The sequence below is a fragment of the Dermacentor andersoni genome, chromosome 1 (assembly GCF_023375885.2).
Source record: "Dermacentor andersoni chromosome 1, qqDerAnde1_hic_scaffold, whole genome shotgun sequence".
Lineage (NCBI taxonomy): Eukaryota > Metazoa > Arthropoda > Arachnida > Ixodida > Ixodidae > Dermacentor > Dermacentor andersoni.
This window is the reverse complement of record NC_092814.1, coordinates 3,935,255-3,956,182: the sequence shown is the minus strand read 5'-3', so window position 1 is coordinate 3,956,182 and position 20,928 is coordinate 3,935,255. Positions and strand designations below refer to the sequence as shown.

Below are 20,928 nucleotides of genomic sequence, written 5' to 3'. Positions count from 1 at the left end.
TGTTTGTTTCTTTTTGTCTATTTCCCCTCTATGGGCTACTTTTAGACCAAAGTCGATACAGTGTCTATCTATTTTTGTCCATATACTTTGTATATAGACTTTCTATAGACGAAAGTCGATAAGATTTCAATTTCTTTTTATCTACTTGCAGTCTATAGAAAAAATTCGATAAGGTGTTTGTTTCTTCTTTGTCTATTTCCCCTCTATATGGACTACCTGTAGACGAAAGCCGATACAGTTTCTATTTATTTTTGTCCATACTTTGTCTATAGACTCTCTATATTATGGACAATATAGTCGACAAGGTTTCTATTTCTTTTTCTCTACTCCCGGTGTATTGAATATGTATAGAAGAAAGTCGATAATTTGTAATTCCGAGTTCCCATACCCCCCGCCCTCTGCGAACGCGATGATATGGCACTGGTTCATGCACGACGGCACCGCAACTCCGGCGCGGCGGGCAAACCGTGCAGACTGCTAGTCTGCGTTCGGTGCAGCTGCCCCGAACGAGGATCGCGGCGGAGCAGGCACCGTCCGAGTCACCAAGGTCTTCCACGCACCCGAAGGCCCTAAACCTGGCTGCTTCCCGGACGTACACTTCGCGAAGACCAGGTGGTGAAGGTCAGATGGTGATGATGTGGCAAAGGTGGTGAATAAGTGGCGAAAGCCGGCAGACCAGGTGGTGAATTCACCACCTGGTCTTCCTCTGAGTTGTCGTGGTCTTGCATGTCTATAGATTAACAATAGACAAACATCGTTAATCTGGGCCCAACCCGTGTACGCTGTAACCAAGCGCAGGTACCGGTGGATAATACGTAGCTGCGTTTGATATAAGCCACTGAAGTTGTATACTGCTGAGATTGCTGTAGAGCCTATTTGTAGACATTAGTATACACATAGTGTATACCTCCGCATTTGTTGACCACATGATATCATCTACGTAGCCGCTCTCGGCAATCCCAAGACAGTCTTCACAGTTGTCGCATCACTTTTGCGGCAGTAGAATAAAGTAAGCAAAACGCCGATCCAATTGTTATAATAGATGTTATGAACGCCAGCTTCAGCTACAAGTGGATTCCAAACAGGCATCAAGCTAACAGCAAATACACTCGTAATGTTTGTAGCTGACAACGCGGACTTTGTGAATGTGCGATGAACCGATGTCGCGCATGTGGTCTTCGCGTTGTGTGTCGTCCGATTCTCGGATACATTTCACATTGTCTTCATATCTCGGCTGCGTCACTAACATCGGGCGGTTTTTTGTTGACTGATATCCTGCGCTATAAACCTATCAAAGTTTCTCATTCACTTAAAATAGGTGCCAAATTCTCTGAGCCCACCCAGTATTTCGCCGGCGGTATGCCTGCGCAGCCACGCATATGAGTACCTCAATGCTGTACTGATTGCTTTGACCTATCATCGGAACAGAAAATTAGCACTAACATACGTGCGGGCATCACATTTGGCGGTACGCTGGAAGATATGCTACAAGTACGCTGTATTACTAATCGACGCTGGCAATAATGCGTCTGAAACGTCTGAAGGGCCCTGTAACGGCTTTTACAAACAGCGCATTCATGTTAGCGTTCCAGTCTCATACGATAGCCCACAGCGTTTGTCATACAACCTACCAGCGCATTTCCTTCGTCCATGAAAAAAGATGAATAGTGGTGTTAAAGATGAATAAGCCATCCGTTCCGGCGCGCATGGCGCGCAGAGAGAGAGAGAGAAAGAGACAAAAAAAAATGAAGGAGGAAAAGGCGCTCACACTCCTCCGAGCGCGCACGCCCTCGCGCGCGGAGCTCCTGCGCATGCTCGGAGCTCTTGCGCATGCGCGGCGGTGCGCCGTCTCAACGAGTGCGCCAGGCAAGTAAACGGTTGTACCGGTGTGCGGTGTATGCCTGAACGTCGGTGTCTGTGTATGCGTGTCATCTTTGTGGCATCACACGTCAACTACACTGAACGGTAAGCTTTAGCAAAGACGTTTTGCGTCAATAGCTCATGATTATGTGAGCGCATCTCTTAGCGCGAAGCGGCTGCATGTAGCGCAGGCGACTCGGGTATAGTGTCGGTTTGTCGTTGACATGGTTTGATAACGCGCTCTTGTTCTCGCTTCTAGTATACGGAATGTTTTACGGCGAGCGATCGCTCGGGCTTGTTGATTTTAGCATTATAGTTTACGTGCGTAAAGAAGGACGTACACCATGTTTTAACTTGATACTGTATGTTGTGTATGTTGTGCATTGTGTATGTTGGGCAGCCAGTGCGGTAGATCTAATTTCGTGGCGCTTGATCCGGCCGCGATGAATGCTGCGCCGCATGTCTAGTGAAATTCTCGTGACAGGCTTTACGTATATATCTCGAAATTGTGTTAGCATCAAGAATGTTCAGACAGACACGTATAGTTGAATAACTGCTAACGTACTCGAATGAAAGGCCGTGTTTGCGGGGCATGCATCAGCAGTGTGTGCGCTGCCGTTTTCGCATCGTTTGGGAACTTACCGCAAGTTAATTTTGGGAAGTTACCGCAAGCAAAACACGAGACTTGAAGAAATATCAAGCAAAAATCTCTAATTCACCCAATCTATTTATATGCAACCACAAACGCTTTGGAGCATCAAACCTGCGATAAGCTCAGTCACTTGCAGCTTCGCAACTTAGCCGAAAAAATTGGAGAACACTAAATTAGTCGTTCCGGGAAGCACCTTTACACGTTTCAAACTGAAGGCATTGCGTTTGACGGTAGTTGGAAGATTTTTTTTTGTCTCTTTTTTTAAACAGTTTAGCAGCAGAAGTTGTCTTTCGAGCTATATGAAAAGCGTTAAGCGCTTTTCGATGCTTCGGCGTTATGCAGTTTACGTGCTATTAATCACTAGGCAGCTGCTGGCGCAGATTCGCATTGTGCCAGTCGTGCATGGTATGAAGCCCTTGTCGTGTGTAATAAGTGTTCCGGTTTTCATTACTGTTGCATGTAGTGCCGTCGTCTTGGACAGACTGCATACTATATGCGCTGTACAAAAGAAAAAAGAGCCAGATTATCAATTTGGTGGTCTTTTCTTAGTAGATAACGCACAGATTATTCAAATAATTCAGTGGACATTGCATTTGTTCTACCCTTATCACCACGCCTAAGAGATTGTAACATGTTTTAGTTGCTAAGTAACCTGATCAGTACGCCCCCATTCATGTGCATTCTACTGAAAGTGTGGCAAATGTATTCATCTCGAAGTATGAGAAAAGAGACATTGCAGACTGTTCTAAACGGAAATAAATTGCAAATGTTAACGTGATTGTTCAAAAGTGCAGTCAGTATGCTGAGCATGTTCGTTCGGCACGGGCATATTGCATTAACACCTGAAAAATGTGCACAGTCCAGCCGGGTGTCTTTGTTTCAACAATTATTATTATAGGAATCGTTTGGGATTCTCGCATTTATTTTATTTTTATAAGTACACTGTGTGTCACATGAACCTGTCTTGAAACGAAACGTACCGTTGCTGGCACCGGCGACCATTACGGTTGTCTAACTGCTTATCACACTGTAATATAACGAAACATCATAATGGTACTGATTAATATTGCCATGTAGTCTTTAGTCAGAGAAACAAAGTTAAACTAGAGGCATAAGTGATGAGAGCAAATTATATAAAAAACTACTATTGAACCGTAAAAATATCTCATTGTATAGTTTTCGCTCACATTGTTGCATTTGTTTTACGTGTGTCTCTGTGTCTTCCGTGCTGTACTCGTGCGGCCATCAATTAGGAACTTGCCGAAGCCCTTGTCAGCTTTATTAAACAAGGGATTCAAGTCAGTTGCATCTAATACTACATATCAAGTGACCGACGTGTTATTCGTTTTATCTAAATATTATGGACTGGCAGTACTTGGCAAGCATTAAACCACAATATTTTTTTTATTGCACTTAAGCTGCAGGCGTCATAGATTGCCAGAAAATTTCCATGAAAACAGCCAGGGAAGGCTTGTGAAAAGATCGGGAAATCTTAAAATGGCCACATAGGTATGCTGTCTTGTCATATGTCATACAACGTTACCAGAGAATCTCTGTGTTAAATATATTTTTAAAACCTTTCACTTCATAAAAATTGAGGGAAATTGGTCCTATTTATTGAAAAAAAAAAAGAATGTCAAGCATACTGACAAGGCATTTCTTACTCAATATGTTTTTTTTGCGTTAACGTCCTGAACCTCGATAGCCTAGAAAAAAATTTCATCTTTCAAAGCACCTTAAATAATTTACTGTGATAGAATTCATTCGAACTATCTTATCAGTTCTGTTTCCTAGGAGGTGCATATCTGTCGTGCCATGACACAAAGTGCTCGTGTGGTATTTCGGGTGCTCATGTGGTATACCTAACTTGGAAACCTGTTAGCATGCCCAAGAGGCCTCATTACCTGTAAGAAATTAAGTGACCATATCAATACAATCAACCCATCTGCCTTCTGTTGAAGTTATGGCCAATGACCATTCATTTAAAAGTATGAGAAAGACATTTAAATGTGTATTAAGCAAAATAAATTACAATCTTAGGCATGATACTGTGAATATTCCAGTCACGTCTTCTGAAAATATCCCTCTGCACGGGCATACTTAACTACCAGCAAAAAATTGTACAGACAGCACAACTGGGTAACGTTTCAGCAATAAATATAGAGACCATTTGGGATAAGTACATTAATGCATCATATATGAACTTGTCATAAAAGGGAACATACTGTTGCTGGCACGAGCAGCAGTTGTGACTGTTTAATTGTTCACCATACCATGCAATAAAACATTGTATAAAGGTACTGATTTGTATTGACAAGCAGCCCTTAGTCATAGTTAAACCGCATTAAGTATTGACTTAGATGGTTTGAGCAAATATATTAAGCTGCTTAATGAACATACAAAGAATACACACTTGTTATTTTTGCCTCATATTGCTGCATCTACTTATTTGCAGCATACACCTGCAGCACCTTTGGGACTAATGACACAAAGGTCAAGGCCAGCCTGGCGACCATGCTTGCCAAGGAGTAGTGTAAATATGTAATCTGTTTCCATAATTAGCATAAGACATGAATTTAAGGAATTCATATATTATATCGAGCAATAAAAACGGTTAATGCATTGCCGGTGCATTTGTTTTATTTTTTTTGCACTGCATGATTCAACACTATATAAATTCTTTCTGTTTATGCAACATATATGAAAGTACAGCTGGTTCAGGAGCATTATTAATCTGCTAACGGTAATGCATAAGTGCAGATGAAAAGGAACAGGTGCACATGCATAAATACATTCAAAACGTTTTGCTACCGCATGTAAAGAAAAATGTAAACTAACTTGTAAAAAAAAAAACTAGTAGGTAGCCGCTATGGAGTTATGGCCTTATACACTCTTTGTAGACTTGTCTATAAAATGTCTGTGTCTATAGAGTGTCTGTAGATTAATGAAAATGCATGTTTGTTGACAAATGTCTGCAGAATGTCATAGAAGAAAGTGTATCGGATTATAAAGTTCTGTTTTTGTAGACTGAAGTCTATAGAATGTCTATAGACTATCTATATACATTTGTCTATAGACATTCCATAGACTTCAGTCTGCAAAAGTAGAAGTGTATATATAGTTCTACTTTTGTAGACTGAAGTGTATAAAATGTATACAGACAAATGACATCTATAGACATTCTATAGACTTCAGTTTACAAAAGTAGAACTGTAAGCCTATACACTTGTCCATCGACATTCTGCAGACAACTGTCTACAAACATGAATTTTAATTAATCCATAGGCACTCTATAGACTCAGACTTTTTATAGACTAGTCCATAAAAAGTGTATGGCCATAAGTCTATTGACAGTCTATAGGCTCAGACTTCTTATAGACTAGTCTATAAAATGTGTATGGCCATAAGTCTATAGATAGTCTAAAGACTCAGACTTTTTATAGACTAGTCTGTAAAAAGTATGGCCATCAGACTATAGACTGTCTATATGTAGTGTATAGACAGTCTATAGACTCAGACTTTTTATAGACTAGTCTGTAAAAAGTATGGCCATAAGTCTTTAGACTGTCTATATGTAGTGTATAGACAGTCTATAGACTCAGACTTTTTATAGACTATTCTATAAAAAGTGTATGGCCATAAGTCTATAAGCGGTCTATAGGCAGTCTATAGACTCAGACTTTTTATAGACTAGTCTATAAAAAGTGTATGGCCATAAGTCTATAGACCGTCTATAGACAGTCTATAGACTCAGACTTCTTATAGACTAGTCTATAAGAAGTGTATGGCCATAAGTCTATAGACAGTCTATAGACAATCTATAGACTCAGACTTTTTATAGACTAGTCTATAAGAAGTGTATGGCCATAAGTCTATAGACAGTCTATAGACAGTGTATAGACTGTCTATAGACTCAGACTTTTTATAGACTAGTCTATAAAAAGTGTATGGCCATAAGTCCATAGACTGTCTATAGACTAGTCTAAAGAAATGTCTATAGACAGTCTATAGACTCCATAGACAAATGTCTATAGACTGTCTATGGACTTTCTATAAAAATTTTTGTAAGGGTTGTCCCTTCAGACACAGCGATCACCAAGCGGCGTCCGCGCCCAGTGCCTCACCGCGCGGGCAGCCAGCGGCGGAGCGTATAAACCAACTCGACCGAACTCCGAACCCGCCGTGGTTGCTCAGTGGCTATGGTGTTGGGCTGCTGAGCACGAAGTCGCGGGATCGAATCCCGGCCACGGCGGCCGCATTTCGATGGGGGCGAAATGCGAAAACACCCGTGTACTTAGATTTAGGTGCACGTTAAAGAACCCCAGGTGGTCGAAATTTCCGGAGTCCTCCACTACGGCGTGCCTCATAATCAGAAAGTGGTTTTGGCACGTAAAACCCCATAATTTAATTTTTTTTTTTTAACCGAACTCCGCAATGCCGGCATGTCAGGGGACAAACGAATACAACGCAATCTAAGAAACCTCCTCCGTAGTGCCTAGGCTGAGTCATATATTCAAGGAGCAAAAGCCCCCAGATTTTCTTTCTCGCGCCCGCTCTTACTCGCGCCTGCGCAGAAACGTCGAGCTCCGTCAAAAGTGGCACGCCCCGTTGTACCTACGAGCAATTCTAAATACGCGCCCGGGAAAGGCGTGGGAAGCGGCTCACGGCAAGTCTGCAGACAGACAGCGGGACAGTCACGGTATCGCTAAGTTGCGATAATCCGTTGATAACAATACGCGGCGCTGGCGAGTTTCGTTGTGCAGCCGTCTGCGCTTGAAACGTGGAAGCAGCGTGCCGCGCAGGGTGCGCTCATGTTGTCATACGCGGCTTTTTGTCTACATATTTTTTTGCCTGCAGCCTTTGCGCGTTTCACGCTATCTCCGTTCACTGACTGCCGTCGAGCAAACTCGGGTAAAACTCGGGTGAACGAGAAACTCGGCGCATCCTGCATAGCACCCCTGGTCATTTGTTTCGGCATTCATGTGGCGCTTCCAACGTGCTTCGGCTACCCAGCGCTTCAAATGCAGTATTTCCCTTGTCATCCAAGGAAGGTCAAGATTTTTCTTTTTTGTTTCTAATGGCACATAGCGCTCTATGCAAGTATGAACAATGTTTTCAAAATGGGATACTATAGTATTGATATCACTGGTAGTGCATAACCGGGAGAATCTGTCGAATGAAATGCTTAATGTATCAAGTATGGTCGTATCATCTGCATGATTATAATCGTAAAAACTGGTATATTCATAACGGCGCCTTGAAACAGAAAGATTAATAGTAGCAATAACAGCTTTGTGATCGGAAATACCGTCCGTAATCTCACACGTAAAGCCACATGTAAAGAGCGGTGCATTTAGAAAAATCAAATCTAGTATGGAGGACTCTTTAGTAGGGTTAGATACAATTTGTTTCAATCCAAGGGATAGTGAAAATTCAAGAAACTCTCTAGAAAGAGGGACGTTATCACCATTTACCGATAATGAAGCCCACGAGACGTTAGGTACATTGAAGTCCCCCATGCAGATTAAATTTGAAGAGCCAAAACCGCGCTCTTGGATGAACGCGTTAAGGATCGTTATTTCATTTGAGGCATGTCCTGGAGGTCGATAAAACACACCAATGATTATATTTGTTTTATTATTGTGCACCTTAAACCAGATCGTCTCGATTTCAAGTGGGGATTGTAGTACAGAAAACTGTAGGTCAGAGCGCAAAAACAAGGCAACACCTCCGCCTCCGCCCGCTTTCCTGTCTACTCTTATGACGTTATACCCTGGGGGAGTTACTACGCAGTCAAAGATGTCGCTATGCAACCAGGTCTCAGTAACACCGATAACATGCGGGGAATGCGATGCCACCAAAGAGGAAAAGCTTGCATATTTGTTAGATAGACTTCTTGTGTTCAGATTTAATATACAACGTTTATCCTGCTCGTTAAATCAAGGGTTGTTCCCCTGGGAGAGCGGTAAATGATGGTGAGTGGTGCGATCAGGAGCTTTTACAAGAGAGTTCGAAACCACATCCCCATTGTAGAGCTGATTATCAACAAACGCATGGTCGTACCTGAGGTGTACCACTGAACCATTGTTACGGAATTGTGCTGTAGCGTCCCATAGTTTTTTACGGATGGAGTGCACGTTTGAAGAAAAATCTTCGGATAAGCGCCACTGAGACCCTTTTCGCTTATTGCGATTCTTTAGAGCACTAATCTTTTCACGAAAATCCAGGAGCTTCATAATGATGGGACGAGGTTTCCCACCTCTAGGTCTACCAAGCCTATGCAATCGCTCAACTTGAGGAAAATCAAGCTTTAGTACGTCAGTAAAAAAATTCTTAACTTGAGATTGCAGCGATTCATTAGTGTCATGCTCAGATTCAGTTAGACCATAAAGAATAAGGTTGTTGCGACGCGAGCGATTTTCTAAATCATCATTTTGGGAAGAAAGTGTGTTAATAGTGGATGACATTTTCTGAACTTGGCTCTGTAGGTTATCGTAGTGTGCTGTGCTAAACGTGGGTGTCTGCTGCTCAAGATCAACTATGCGTTTTTCAATGGCCTCAAATCGAGCGTCGATAGATTTTCGCATGTCTGCTATATCCTTTGTTACCTTATTTTGCCCGGCAAGAAGCTGAGCGAACATTTCGGATACCATAGAGCCAGATTCATCTGTTTGAGTGGCGGAGCGTGTTGTAGGGCCCGGGTTTGTTTCAATATCGCCACTCAGTAGGAGGCTGCTCATGCAGTAAACAAGATCAGCACATACAGAAATACATGCAGAAAGACATTCGTGTGGGCAAGGCATCAGCAATAAGAAGCGGTTGTCAGATCGAATACAATAGGCGTTTTTACGGTAACGTACCTGCGTGAAGAAGCGACAACGTTTGAGCATCTGGCCTGTATTGCTGCTGCCTTGCCCACTGAAGCGATGAAGCTGCGGCGTGGCTTTTATACTGAACGGAGCCAGCGTCGTGACTCGTATTAGCGCGCCATCCAGGCTGACGTCACCGATGGCAGAGGTCAGTATCTTGTCGAATGCAGCGGTGAACAGACCATGACTATCTTCCAGGGCGGAGATGGGGCAGTCATCGCGCGCATGCGGGAACATCAGAGCGTGATGACATGTGAGCGGTGATGCATCCAGGAAGGCCTTCGTAGTATACTCCGGGAAAGCAGCCAAGCCGGTGAAAAGCTGCGTGAAGAAGAGACAACATTTGAACATCTGGCCTGTATTGCTGCTGCCTTGTCCACAGAAGCCGTAGCATCTTTAGAAGCCGTAGCTGTCACCATTATATCCTACAAAAGCATCACCATTTGCTCACTATATATTCCACCCCACACACATTTTACTATTAAAGACTTATAGAATCTAACCAATAAGTTACCGGAGCCATTTGTTTCAGTAGGACATTTTAATTCTCATTGTACTCTTTGGGGCAGTGTCAAAACTGACCAAAGAGGGCAACTCGTTGAAGATTTCATTTTGTCAAATGACATGTGTCTTTTAAACTCAGGTGCACCAACTTATTTCTCACCGACTTCCCGCACTTTAAGTTGCTTAGATTTAGCTTTTTGTTCGCCCTCTCTTTTTAATGATCTTAAATGGGAAGCTCTCCACACGTCATATGGTAGCGATCATTTGCCCGCACTCATCAAACGCCTATCATCACCACAAACCTTAGTAACTAGACCACGCCGATGTAAATTACAGCTGACTGACTGGCAGGTTTTTATGGAGAACGCGAAACTGGAAAATGTCTTTTTGCCAGAGCTTAGTATTGATGAACTTAAAAAAAAATCACTGAAGTTATAATCTCAGCGGCAGAAAAGACAATACCCCAGTCATCCGGTATTGTGCGCAAAAAGCTAAATCCTTGGTGGACAAACGAATGTATTGAAGCCAAAAAAGAACAAAATAAGGCCTGGGGAGTCCTACGCAGGCACCCCACTTATAACAATCTTCTAAAATTCAAACAGGCCAAAGCCAAAGCAGGACTTATTCGAAGAAAGGCGGAGAAATTATCATGGCAAAAATGCATATCTCCAATCAATAGTACAGTCACATCAAAACGAATGTGGGACCAGGTGAGGAAATTTAGAGGAGAGTGCTCATCATACACAATACCACTACTCACATGTCCAGGCACACACACAACACTACAGGACCAGGCCAACTCATTGGGTGAACACAACATCTCCAGCTCAGCACACTATTCAACTTCATTCTTAAAATATAAAGAATCGGCGGAGAGACAGACACTGCCCGCCACTTCAGCTGAAATGTACAACAACCGCCTCACTATACATGAATTGAACAGAGTTCTCTCTGCCGGTAAAAAAACGGCAACAGGTCTTGACCGTGTCCACTACACAATGCTGGTACACCTATCTCAAGCATCGGTAGGGGCACTTCTTAAATTTTTCAATAAAATATGGGAGTCTGGGGTAATGCCCACAGATTGGAAAAATGCGATAGTAGTGCCTTTTCTAAAATATGGCTAACCCGAAACATCCCCTAGCAGCTACAGACCCACTGAATTAACAAGCTGTCTAGCCAAATCCTATAAGAGCATCATAAACATCAGGCTCACATTCATCCTTGAAACAAGGCGGCTAATAGATATGCAACAGTGCGGATACAAAAGGGCCACTGACCATCTAGTGCGACTAGAACAGGAAATACGTGACGCGTTTTTACACAAACAATACTGTCTGACGGTTTTCTTCGATTTAGAAAAGGCGTATGATACGACGTGGCGATATGGAATCTTGAGCGACCTGGCTGACATGGGGATTCGCGGCAGAATGCTAATTTGTCTATGTGATTTCATGTCGAATACAACATTGCTACTGCGTCTCGGCACAATGCTTTTACGCACATTTACACAAGAAAATGGCGTCCCACAAGGTTGCATTCTAAGCACGACACTTTTCATAGTCAAAATGAACTCTGTTAATAAGATCGTCCCATCCTCTGTTATGCACTCATTATATGTCGACGATTTGCAAGTGGCTTGCCGCGCTTCAAATCTACCCACCTGCGAAAGACATCTACAAATAACTATAAATGATCTCACACAATGGGCTGACAAAAATGGTTTTCGTTTTTCAACAAACATAACTTTTACAGTTCATTTCTCCCAGAAGCGAGGGTTACACTGCACTCCAGTTCTCACATTGTATGGTACAACGCTGCCGGTCAAAGAAGACTACAAATTTTTAGGCGTAACGTTTGACACAAAACTGAATTTGCTTGCCCACATTAACGCAACTAAAATAAAAGCAAATAAATCTCTAAATATCCTCAAGGTTTTATCGCACAAGCACTGGGGATCTGACCGAACATGTCTATTACGTATATACCGGTCTCTTGTGCGTAGCATCTTCGACTACGGTAGTGTAGTTTAAGGTGCAGCTAGGCAGTACTACATTAAGCGACTTGATCCAGTTTACAATCTTGGCCTACGACTGGCGAGCGGTGCCTACAGAACATCACCTGTCCAAAGTTTATACGTTGACTGCAATGAGCCGTCCTTACAGCACCGCAGAGCACTACTTACACTTTCCTACATACTGAGAATTCGGTCATCACCACAACATATATGCTACAGCATCGTAACACAGTGCAAATTACGGATACACTATACAAACAAACCGCACATGATTCGGCCACTGATCTTAAGACACGAAGAATACTGTCAGACTTATGAAGTCCCTCATGAGGTCCTGCAGGTTGCTGAAAGGTCACCAAGATTGCCCCCATGGTACAACTTTTCACAGCTATGTGACTGGACACTAACACATAAAAAAAAGACATTTCACAAGAACATATAACACAAGAGGTCCGAGCTATTCAAGAAAAAAATACAAAAATAACACGGAATTTTACACTGACAGCTCCAGAACACAAGAATACGTAGGTGTCGGAATAATAACGAAAAATTGACAAAATAGCATTCGGATAAACAATTTTTCTTCAGTGTTTACCGCCGAAGTTTCTGCGATATGGACGGCAGTAAAAAAATTACCAGCGACAAGCACATGAATTCTATCATATATACCGATTCGTTAAGCGAACTCAGAGCTCTAAACCTTAACTCCGCGTCTGAACCCTTACTTGGTGATATCCTAAACATATTGGCCTATAATGAATACGGAAGAACCTTACGATTCTGCTGGGTCCCAAGCCATGTTGGAATACCAGGGAATGAAGCAGCAGATAGCTGCGCGTCATGGCAGCGCACAAAGTTATAACGCAAACAACACTTCCATACAAAGACGGTGTCCGAGCGATTCATAAGGCCCTGACATCGAAGTGGCAACTGGAATGGGACTCTTGCATAAATAACAAGTTACACACAATAAGACCCCTGCTTGGTGAGTGGAAGTCTTGCAGTCACCAGCAACGCTTCTACGAGGTGATCCTATGTCGACTTCGAATAGGGCATACACACCTGACACACAATTTTCTACTTAAAAACGAAAACCCGCCAACTTGCGAGAAATGCCATGAGCCACTCACAGTAATGCACATTGTTATGACATGTCTAAACACTGAAACACAGAGACGGAAGCTTTTACACAATCTCTACAACTTACACATACCTTTACGCCCCGCCTTAATACTCGGAGGTGAACCGCTAGTGCCTTTCACTGACTTGTTGAACTTTTTGGAAGAAACCAGTTTTTTGCACACACTATAAATAACGCAGCTTTCGAGGCTTTAACATTTGATTTCTTAATATCTTGTGGCTGGCGCAGCATGGCCTTAGTCGCTTTTGCGCCATTAAAACCAAACTAACTAACTTTTCCCGCATCGCTGAGCCGCTAACACATCTAACCAAATGTGACGACGAGTTCAAGTGAGAAACACCACAGGCCGAGGCATTTCAAAAACTCAAGCGACGCATGCAGTCGCCGCCGGTACTTGCACACTTGGACGAAGACGCCGATACCGAAATCCACACTGACGCCAGTAGCCTAGGCCTCGGTGCCGTCCTAGTCAAGAAGAAAGACGGACATGAACGGGTGATATCTTATGCTAGCCGGTCGCTGTCAAAAGCTCAAGGCAATTATTCTACAACTGAAAAGGAATGTCTCGCCATCATGTGGGCTACAGCAAAATTCCGCCCTTACCTATATGACAGGCCATTCAATGTCGTCAGCGACCATCATGCGTTGTGTTGGCTAGTTAACTTAAAAGACCCTTCAGGACGGCTGGTGCGGTGGAGCCTCAGACTGCAAGAATATGACGTCACGGTGATCTACAAGTTAGGTCGAAAACACTCTGACGCCGACTGCCTATCACGCGCCCCCGTCGATTCCCCGCCGCGAGACGACGAGGACGACGACGCCTTCCTCGGAATAATAAGCGCGAAAGACTTCACTAAACAGCAACGAGCAGACCCGGAGCTAAAAGGCCTCGTCGAGTATTTGGAAGGGAACGACGAAACGACAGGTCAAACGGGACAGTGCTTCAACAACACTGTAACAAGTGTCAATGCAACCCCATATTTGAAAAGACAAAATTCATAGGGAAAGGAAAGGGTAAGAAAGAAAGGGAAATAGTAGAGGCCTTTCATATAAGAAAGGAAGGATATAAATGTATAAGCACTCCCTCTCTTGCCTGGTCGGAAAAAGAAATCACATTTTTTGGAAGAAAGATTAAAATGTTGATTTGCAGATGTTTTTACGACTGATGTGCGCATGCCTATGCTGAAAAAGGTATAAATGTCCGGTGAATTTCAAATAAACTTCCAGTTGGCAGTCAGCGCTTGTATGTGGTATTTGTTTCCTTGTGTCCTCGTCTTTTTCGCGCTGTTTCACCTCAGTTCTACGGAACACCGATGTTGTCCCTAGGGCTTTTAAGTGCGGATTGTCTTCGTTCACGGTGCAAAACAACCTGCTCGTGAAGAAGAACTTATCGCCGGTCCGCGCCAGCTGCCTTCTTGTTCCGTCAGCGTTGCGTCCAGAAGTACTCCACGCCCTACATGACGATCCAACCGCTGGGCACCTCGGAATCTCCCGGACGCTGTCGAGGACACAGGAAAGGTATTACTGGCCGCATCTGACCGCCGATGTCGCCCGTTACGTCAAGACATGCCGAGACTGTCCGCGATGCAAGACACCACCGACAAGGCCAGCAAGATTACTACAGCCGATCGAACCTCCTTGCCGACCATTTCAGCAGATCGGGATGTATTTGTTGGGACCGCTTTCGACGTCAACATCCGGAAATAAGTGGATCGTCGTGGCGACGGACTATCTCACCCGCTTCGCTGAAACTAAAGCTCTACCGAAAGGCAGCGCTGCCAAAGTGGCGAAATTTTTCGTGGAGAACATCCTGCTGCGACATGGTGCGCCAGAAGTCCTCCTCACCGACAGAGGAACGGCCTTTACAGGAGAGTTCACCCAAGCCATTCTGCAATACAACCAAACAAGCCACAGGAGGACAACTGCCTACCACCCGCAGACGAATGGTCTCACGGAGCGCCTGAACAAGACCCTCGCCGACATGCTAGCAACGTACGTCGACGTCGAACACAAGACCTGGGATGCCGTCCTGCCAGGCACGTACGGAGGATTTTATTTTGAGGGGTAGGGGGCCAAAACCAAGGTAACATTTCTATGCAAATGAGGGGCAGGGTACGTTTACTAGTACAAATGTGAATAATGCCCACCATTCGCCATAAAGACGCGGAGACCCGCAAAAGAGAATTGAAATAACGTGTATCTCATAGTATCAATTGTATAACGTGTACACCTGTGAGATACACCTTTTCTTTACTTGGCAAACAAATAATCACATCAAATGGACTCGCGCATGAAAGATGCGCAGGAAGAACCTTGCAAGAACAAGTTAATAAGCGAAAGTGGGAAATAAAGATTTCTAGTAGCGTTTTTCGAATTAGCTCTGGAAGAATTATAGAGAAATGCATATTTGCGGAACAATCACAGTTCTTTTGCATCCCTCGTTTACTGCTCTGCCAAGTGCCAAAACTGATTCGTGTTGTTATTTGGGAAGTTGCGTAACGATTCGTGGTCCCCAGTCCCGTACAACCGCGTAGAGCGCAGGACGCTGTGGGGTTCTAGACGTACTGAGGCCACCGCGGAAGGTTACAAAAACACGCCCATTAGCACAGCAGGGAAGTGGATACGTCAAGCGGCTCGATTCATAACTGTAGAAGCGTCATTCAACACACGGAATTATTCTCAACTTCCGGTGGAGTTTTCTCTACTTCCTTTTTAAATAAAAATATATAGATCCATAAATATTTTCACGAACAATTTTCGCTTTTCCTCCTTGTTCGGCCGTTGCCGTGGCTTTCTCCCTTAGGAGATCGCTTAATTTCTCATCTCCTTGCAACTCTGGTTTTCAGTTGCCAATATTGCACTAAACGTGCTGTACAATTAGGGAAAAACCGGACGAGGTAACGGGTGACAGTCATATTGCTTATGAGTTTAGCGGTTATTGCAGGGTCTGATGATGGGCGCAAGCCCATATCGCGGATATATGGTTCCGAAGATCTGCCAGCGTCGCGGCGAGCCTTCACTCGAGGAAATAATGAAGCAAAAGGAAAAGTTAAACGCAACTGACAGTTTCTCCGGCAACAACTCGTTCCACGAGCATACAGACCAGCTGACTACGAACCGAGTCCATTTCCTGGCCCCTGGATCAGTCTAAACAAGGAAGGTTGAACTAACGAAGCAACAGTGATGCGCGTGATCGTTGAATAGATGGTCAGATAAAAATTTTGTTAGGCATTATAAAGAAAATAAACTATTATAATTACAACAATAAACTACGCCCTGCCTGCTGCAACAGATGGTGACAACTGAATTCATCTTGAGTTAGTAGCGCGAGCACCGAATCGATGAGAAAACTGGTCTCCACACCCCAGGAAATGCCGATAACTACCGCCATCCGAAAGGAGTGCAAAAATTGACAGCCATTCCACTCTGTGAAGATGTAATGGCAGCGAAAGCTGACGACAGTCAAAGCTCTCAAACGAAAAGCAAAGTGTTTCACCTCCGCTGCGGGTAAGCCTGAAGATAATGCAATATCGGGTAGACCCGCGGGGGAAGTGAAGCAGGCGTTAAGCACCCCGCATACTTGGGCTGATCCCGAAGATAGTGCAACACCGGGCCGACCCCCGGCGGCGGTGAAGCAGGCATTAAAAACTCCCCATACGTAGGCCATTCCAAAGATATTGCAATACCAGGCCCACCCGCGACGGAGGTGAAGCAGGCGTTAAGCCCTCGTCATACGTGGATTGGTCCCGAAGGTAGTGCAATGCCGGGCCGACCCCCGGCGGAGGTGAAGCAGACATTAGGAACTCCCCATACGTAGGCCGATTCCAAAGATATTGCAATACCAGGCCCACCCGCGGCGGAGGTGAAGCAGGCGTTAAGCACTCCTCATACGTGGGCCGATCCCGAAGACTCCGAAGGGCGCATTGTAGGTTCCCGAGTCCAAAGGGGTATGTGCCATTGATCTTGGACCCTTTCTTCACTATCACCAGGATCGGCCCACATGATGATTTTTTCAGTTAACGGACGCCGAAAAAAACTACAGAAGTTAATCATACACTGCTTTCGCTGTCAAAGGCGGCAAAATGTTGACGGCCAATTAGATTGATTTGTCGGCGCTTTAGGAATGTGTGTGAGGAGTGGTGGCGTGGGTTGATAAGGGGGGTGGGGGTGCCGCTTAATTTCGGGGGGGGGGGGGGCGGGCCCCCCCCGGACACTCCCTTGGGTACGTGCCTGCGTCCTGCCGTACGTAACCTTCGCTTACAACACGGCAGTGCAAGAAACAACACAGATCACACTGTTCAAGCTGGTTTACGGCAGGAATTCGACGACTACTCTCGACGCCATGCTGCCGCACGTCTGCGACGAAGTGAATCTTAACGTTGCCACCTATCTCCAGCACGCCGAAGAAGCCCGACAGCTCGCCTGCCTTCGGATCAAGAACCAGCAGAGGACCGACAGCCGACACTACAACCTTCGACGACACTACGTCGAGTACCAGCCCGGCGACTGTGTTTGGGTTTGGACCCCGACTCGCCGACGAGGACTGAGTGAGAAACTATTGCGACGCTATTTCGGACCCTACAAGGTCATTCGACGTATTGGCGCACTGGACTATGAGGTCGTGCCAGACGGCATTTCGCATGGATTACCACGTGACAATATATAGCTGGTAGGGCCCCAGCCCCCCGCCCCCCTCCGCGGAAAAATGAAGACTTTGTGTCTATGAAACTGTAACTTTGTAACTTAGCTGGCTTCAAAAGGTGCAGCGGTGGCGTAGAGGTAGAACACCCGCCTCGCGTGCAAGAGGTCCGTGGTTCGAGTCCTGGTGCCGCGCAATTTTCCACCGGATTAAAAAAAACCGCGTGTTGATAAAATTGCATAAACAGGCCTGGAGTGTGGCCTGATCCCGGTGACCAGAACCGGTAACGCACTCCCTCACCAGAGCAGGATTGGCCACCCTGGTGCAGTACTTGGCCACAACCTCCTATATGAACACAACAATCAAACCCCGGCCCTCAGTCCCCAGCAGCTGCGAAGCAACTGACTACGGCGGCGGTCAGACCTGCGACGCTGCAGAGGGTGCTAAGAATCCCTTGCTCCGGACAGGCCGCCATTGGAATATGAACCTGGCAGCCTTTAACGCTAGAACGTTATCCAGTGAGGCGAGTCTAGCAGTGCTATTGGAGGAATTAGAGGGCAGTAAATGGGATATAATAGGGCCCAGTGAAGTTAGGAGGCCAAAAAGAAGCATATACGGTGCTAAAAAGCGGGCACGTCCTGTGCTACCGGGGTTTAGCGGAGAGACGAGAACTAGGAGTCGGATTCCTGATTAATAAGAACATAGCTGGTAAAATACAGGAATTCGATAGCATTTATGAGAAGGTGGCAAGTCTTGTTGTGAAACTTAATAAGAGGTACGAAATGAAGGTTGGACAGGTCTACGCCCCTACATCCAGTCATGATGACCAGGAAGTCGAAAGCTTCCATGAAGACGTGGAATCGGCGATTGCTAAAGTCAAAACAAAATACAGTATACTGATGGGCGACTTCATTGCCAAGGTAGGCAAGAAGCAGGCTGGAGACAAGGCAGTGGGGGAATATAGCATAGGCACTAGGAATAGCAGGGGAGAGTTATTAGTATAGTTTGCGGAACAGAATAATATGCGGATAATGAATACCTTCGTCCGCAAGCGTGATAGCCGAAAGTGGACGTGGCGGAGCCCGAACGGCGAGACTAGAAATGAAATAGACCTCATACTCTGCGCTAACCCGGGCATCATACTAGATGTGGACGTGCTCAGCAAGGTGCGCTGCAGTGACCATAGGATGGTAAGAACTCGAATTAGCCTAGACCTGAGGAGGGAACGGAAGCAACTGGTACATAAGCAGTCGATCAATGAGTTAGCGGTAAGAGGGAAAATAGAGGAATTCCAGATCAAGCTACAGAACAGGTATTCGGCTTTAACTCAGGAAGAGGACCTTAGTGTTGTAGCAATGAACGACAATCTTGTGGGCATCATTAAGGAGTGTGCAATAGAAGTCGGTGGTACTCCGTTAGACTGGATAACAGTAAGCTATCGCAGGAGACGAAAGATCTGATCAAGAAACGCCAATGTATGAAAGCCTCTAACCCTACAGCTAGAATAGAACTGGCAGAACTTTCGAAGTTAATCAACAAGCGCAAGACAGCTGACATAAGGAAGTATAATATGGATAGAATTGAACATGCTCTCAGGAACGGAGGAAGCCTAAAAGCAGTGAAGATGAAACAAGGAATTGGCAAGAATCAGATGTATGCGTTAAGAGACAAAGCCGGCAATATCATTACTATTATGGATGAGATAGTTCAAGTGGCTGAGGAGTTCTATAGAGATTTATACAGTACCAGTTGCACCCACGGCAATAATGTGAGAGAGAATAGTCTAGAGATACTTGAAATCCCACAAGTAACGCCGGAAGAAGTAAAGAACGCCTTGGGAGCTATGCAAAGGGGGAAGGCAGCTGGGCAGGATCAGGTAACAGCAGATTTGTTGAAAGATGGGGGGAACATTGTCCTAGAAAGACTGGCCACCCTATATACACAATGCCTCATGACCTCGAACGTACCGGAACCTTGGAAGAACGCTAATATAATACTAATCCATAAGAAAGGCCGATCTGTTTAGTGTCCGTTGCCTACAAAGTATTTACTAAAGTAATTGCAAATAGAATCAGGAACACCTTAGACTTCCGTCAACCAAAGGACCAGGCAGGATTCCGTAAAGGCTACTCAACAATAGACCATGTTCACACTATCAATCACGTGATAGAAAAATTTGCGGAATATAACCAACCTTTATATATAACTTTCGTTCATTACGAGAAAGCGTTTGATTTAGTCGAAACCTCAGCAGTCATGGAACCATTGTGGAATCAGGGTGTGGACGAGCCGCATGTAAAAATACTGAAAGAGATCTCTTGCGGCTCCACAGCCACCGTAGTCCTCTAATGAAGAAAGCAACAAAATCAAAATAAATAAAGGCGTCAGGCATCGAGATGCGATCTCTCCAATGCTATTCACAGCGTGTTTACAGGAGGTATTCAGAGACCTGGATTGGGAAGAATTGGGGATAAGAGTTAATGGAGAATACCTTAGTAACTTGCGATTCGCTGATGATATTGCCTTGCTTTGTAACTCAGGGGACCAACTGCAATGCATGCTCACTGACTTGGAGAGGCAAAGCCGCAGGGTGGGTCTAAAAATTAATCTGCAGAAAACTAAAGTAGTGTTTAACAGTCTCGGAAGGGAACAGCAGTTTACAACAGGTAGTGAGGCACTGGAAGTGGTAAGGGAATACATCTACTTAGGACAGGTAGTGACGGCGGATCCGGATCATGAGACTGAAATAATCATAAGAATAAGAATGGGCTGGGGTACGTTTGGCAGGCATTCTCAGATCATGAACAGCAGCTTGCCATTGTCCCTCAAGAGAAAAGTTTATAACAGCTGTGTCTTACCAGTACTCACGTACGGGGCAGAAACCTGGAGGCTTACGAAAAGGGTTCTACTTAAATTGAGGACGACGGAACGAGCTATGGAAAGAAAAATGATAGGTGTAACGTTAAGGGATAAGAAATGAGCAGATTGGGTGAGGGAACAAACGCGAGTTAATGATATCTTAGTTGAAATCAAGAAAAAGAAATGGGCATGGGCAGGACACGTAATAAGGAGGGAAGATAACCGATGGTCATTAAGAGTTACGGAATGGATTCCAAGGGAAGGAAAGCGTAGCAGATGGCGGCAGAAAGTTAGGTGGGCGGATGAGATTAAGAAGTTTGGAGGGACAACATGGCCACAATTAGTACATGACCGGGGGTAGTTGGAGAAGTATGGGAGAGGCCTTTG

General features: G+C 44.7%; 1 long non-coding RNA gene across 1 annotated transcript; it reads left to right on the top strand.

Annotated features, from left to right (window-relative positions):
- The first annotated feature begins 1,875 nt into the window (after positions 1 to 1,875).
- On the top strand, positions 1,876 to 5,139 carry LOC129388155 (uncharacterized). The gene is made up of 2 exons (XR_008615184.1): positions 1,876 to 1,965; positions 4,968 to 5,139. It is a non-coding gene; the product is annotated as an uncharacterized lncRNA (long non-coding RNA).
- Positions 5,140 to 20,928: the final 15,789 nt, after the last annotated feature.